This window comes from Colletes latitarsis, unplaced genomic scaffold (assembly GCF_051014445.1).
Source record: "Colletes latitarsis isolate SP2378_abdomen unplaced genomic scaffold, iyColLati1 scaffold0018, whole genome shotgun sequence".
NCBI lineage: Eukaryota > Metazoa > Arthropoda > Insecta > Hymenoptera > Colletidae > Colletes > Colletes latitarsis.
In genome coordinates, this window is record NW_027488369.1 from 17978630 (window position 1) to 17983540 (window position 4911).

A 4911-nucleotide genomic window follows, 5' to 3' on the forward strand; every position below is an offset into this window, starting at 1 on the left:
ACCCAGGATCCGTTCAACAAGTATGTGAAGAATGCGAAAGTATGAGTCTGATGAGTGAAAATCCCAGGTCTAACCCAGACCTAACATGCGTTATCCTCTAAAATATTGATCCAAACCAGGTTTAATGGACCGTTTCAGTGTGGTACCACTTTACTACGTGATCCAAAGCATTAAGAATCCTCGATCAGGTCAACATGTATGTTAAAACTGCGAAAGTATGACCCTGATGAGGGCAAATCCCAGGCCTTACCTAGACCTAACTTGCGTTATCCTCAAAAATATTGATCGAAACCAGGTTTAATTGACTGTTTCAGCGTGGTACCACATTACTACGTGATACAATCCAGAAACAGCCAAGGATCTAGCCATGAAGTATGAGAAATATGCGAATGTATCAGCCTGATGAGGACAAATCCTAGACCTAACCCAAACCTAACATGCGTTATCCTCTAAAATATTTATCAAGACCAGGTTTAATTGAATGTTTCAGTGTGGTACCACGTTACTACGTGAACCAAACCAGAAAAAACCCAGGATCCGTTCAACAAGTATGTGAAGAATGCGAAAGTATGAGTCTGATGAGTGAAAATCCCAGGTCTAACCCAGACCTAACATGCGTTATCCTCTAAAATATTGATCCAAACCAGGTTTAATGGACTGTTTCAGTGTGGTACCACTTTACTACGTGATCCAAAGCATTAAGAATCCTCGATCAGGTCAACATGTATGTTAAAACTGCGAAAGTATGACCCTGATGAGGGCAAATCCCAGGCCTTACCTAGACCTAACATGCGTTGTCCTCTAAAATATTGATGGAAACCAGGTTTAATTGACTGTTTCAGTGTTGTACTTCATTACTACGTGATGCAATCCAGAAATAGCCCAGGATCTAGCCGTGAAGTATGAGAAATATGCGAAAGTATGAGTCTGACGAGGGCAAATCCTAGACCTAACCCAGACCTAACATGCGTTATCCTCTAAAATATTTATCATGACCAGGTTTAATTGATTGTTTCAGTGTGGTCCCACATTACTACGTGATCCAAACCAGAAAAAACCCAGGATCCGTTTAAGAAGTATGTGAAGAATGCGAAAGTATGAGTCTGATGAGTGAAAATCCCAGGCCTAACCTAGACCTAACATGCGTTATCCTCAAAAATATTGATCGAAACCAGGTTTAATTGACTGTTTCTGCGTGGTACCACATTACTACATGATACAATCCAGAAACAGCCAAGGATCTAGCCATGAAGTATGAGAAATATGCGAATGTATGAGCCTGATGAGGACAAATCCTAGACCTAACCCAAACCTAACATGCGTTATCCTCTAAAATATTTATCAAGACCAGGTTTAATTGAATGTTTCAGTGTGGTACCACATTACTACGTGAACCAAACCAGAAAAAACCCAGGATCCGTTCAACAAGTATGTGAAGAATGCGAAAGTATGAGTCTGATGAGTGAAAATCCCAGGCCTAACCTAGACCTAACATGCGTTATCCTCAGAAATATTGATCGAAACCAGGTTTAATTGACTGTTTCAGTGTGGTACCACATTACTATGTGATCCAATCCAGAAATAGCCCAGGATCTAGCCGTGAAGTATGAGAAATATGCGAAAGTATGAGTCTGACGAGGGCAAATCCTAGACCTAACTCAGACCTAACATGCGTTATCCTCTAAAATATTTATCAAGACCAGGTTTAATTGATCGTTTCAGTGTGGTCCGACATTACTACGTGATCCGAACCAGAGAAAACCCAGGATCCGTTCAACAAGTATGAGAAATATGCAAAAGTATGAGCCTGATGAGTGAAAATCCCCGGCCTAGCCTAGACCTAACATGCGTTATCCTCAAAAATATTGATCAAAACCAGGTTTAATTGACTGTTTCAGTGTGGTACCACACTACTACGTGACCCAAACCGGAAAAAACCCAGGATCTGTTCAACAAGTATGTGAAAAACGCGAAAGCATGAGCCTGATGAGGGTAAATCCCAGACCTATCCCAGACCTAACTTGCGTTATCCTCTAACATATTGAACGAAACCAGGTTTAATTGACTGTTTCAGCGTGGTACCACATTACTACGTGATACAATACAGAAACAGCCCAGGATCTAGCCATGAAGTATGAGAAATATGCGAAAGTATGAGCCTGATGAGGGCAAATCCTAGAACTAACCCAAACCTAACATGTGTTATCCTCTAAAATATTTATCAAGACCAGATTTAATTGAATGTTCCAGTGTGGTACCACATTACTACGTGAACCAAACCAGAAAAAACCCAGGATCCGTTCAACAAGTATGTGAAAAACGCAAAAGTATGAGCCTGATGAGGGCAAATCCCAGACCTATCCCAGACCTAACTTTCGTTATCCTCTAAAATATTGATCGAAACCAGGTTTAATTGACTGTTTCAGCGTGGTACCACGTTACTGCGTGATACAATCCAGAAATAGCCCAGGATCTAGCCATGAAGTATGAGAAATATGCGAAAGAATGAGCCTGATGAGAGCAAATCCCAGGCCTAACCTAGACCTAACTTTCGTTATCCTCTAAAATATTGATCGAAACCAGGTTTAATTGACTGTTTCAGTGTGGTACCACATTACTACGTGATCTAGTCCAGAAATAGCCCAGGATCTAGCCATGAAGTATGAGAAATATGCGAAAGTATGACCCTGACGAGGGCAAATCCTAGACCTAACCCAGACCTAACTAGCGTTATCCTCTAAAATATTTATCAAGACCAGGTTTAATTGATTGTTTCAGTGTGGTCCGACATTACTACGTGATCCAAACCAGAAAAAACCCAGGATCCGTTCAACAAGTATGTGAAGAATGCGAAAGTATGAGTCTGATGAGTGAAAATCCCAGGCCTAACCTAGACCTAACATGCGTTGTCCTCTAAAATATTGATGGAAACCAGGTTTAATTGACTGTTTCAGTGTTGCACTTCATTACTACGTGATCCATACCAGTAAAAACCCAGGATCCGTTCAACAAGTATGTGAAGAATGCGAAAGTATGAGTGTGGTGAGTGAAAAACCCCGGCCTAACCTAGACCTAACATGCGTTATCCTCAAATATATTGATCGAAACCGGGTTTAATCGTCGGTTTCAGTGTGTTACCACATTACTACGTGATCCAATCCAGAAATAGCCCAGGATCTAGCCATGAAATATGAGAAATATGCGAAAGTATGAGCCTGACGAGGGCAAATCCTAGACCTAACCCAGACCTAACATGCGTTATCCTCTAAAATATTTATCAAGACCAGGTTTAATTGATTGTTTCAGTGTGGTCCCACATTACTACGTGATCCAAACCAGAAAAAACCCAGGTTCCGTTCAACAAGTATGTGAAGAATGCGAAAGTATGAGTCTGATGAGTGAAAATCCCCGGCCTAACCTAGACCTAACATGCGTTATCCTCAAAAATATAGATCGAAACCAGGTTTAATCGACTGTTTCAGTGTGGTACCACACTACTACGTGATACAATCCAGAAACAGCCCAGGATCTAGCCATGAAGTATGAGAAATATGCGAAAGTATGAGCCTGACGAGGGCAAATCCTAGACCTAACCCAGACCAAACATGCGTTATCCTCAAAAATATTGATCGAAACCAGGTTTAATCAACTATTTCAGTGTGGTACCACATTACTACGTGATCCAAACCAGAGAATGACCCAGGATCTGTTCAACGAGTATGTGAAGTGTGCGAAAGTAGAGGTCTGATGAGGGCAAATCCCAGACCTATCCGAGACCTAACAAGCGTTATCCTCAAAAATATTGATCAAAACCTGGTTTAATCGACTGTTTCAGTGAGGTACCACATTACTATGTGATCCAAACCAGAAAATAACCCAGGATCTGTTCAACGAGTATGTGAAGTGTGCGAAAGTATGAGTATGATGAGGGCAAATCCCAGACCTATCCCAGACCTAACATGCGTTATCCTCTAAAATATTTATCAAGACCAGGTTTAGTTGATTGTTTCAGTGTGGTCCCACATTACTACGTGATCCAAACCAGAAAAAACCCAGGATCCGTTGAACAAGTATGTGAAGAATGCGAAAGTATGAGTCTGATGAGTGAAATTCCCCGTCCTAACCTGGACCTAACATGCGTTATCCTCAAAAATATTGATCGAAACCAGGTTTAATCGACTGTTTCAGTGTGGTACCACACTACTACGTGACCCAAACCGGAAAAAACCCAGGATCTGTTCAACAAGTATGTGAAAACGCGAAAGTATGAGCCTGATGAGGGCAAATCCCAGACCTATCCCAGACCTAACATGCGTTATCCTGTAAAATATTTATCAAGACCAGGTTTAATTGATTGTTTCTGTCTGGGCCCACATTAATACGTGACACAATTCAGAAACAGCCCAGGATCTAGCCATGAAGTAAGAGAAATATGCGAAAGTATGAGCCTGATGAGGGCAAATCCTAGACCTAACCCAAACCTAACATGCGTTATCCTCTAAAATATTTATCAAGACCAGGTTTAATTGAATGTTTCAGTGTGGTCCCACATTACTACGTGATCCAAACCAGAAAAAACCCAGGATCCGTTCAACAAATATGTGAAGGATTGCGAAAGTATGAGTCTGATGAGTGAAAATCCCAGACCTTTCCCAGACCTAACATGCGTTATCCTGTAAAATATTTATCAAGACCAGGTTTAATTGAATGTTTCAGTGTGGTACCACATTACTACGTGAACCAAACCAGTAAAAACCCAGGATCCGTTCAACAAGTATGTGGAGAATGCGAAAGTATGAGTTTGATGAGTGAAAATCCTCGGCCTAACCTAGACCTAACATGCGTTATCCTCATAAATATTGATCGAAACCAGGTTTAATCGACTGTTTCAGTGTGGTACCACATTACTAC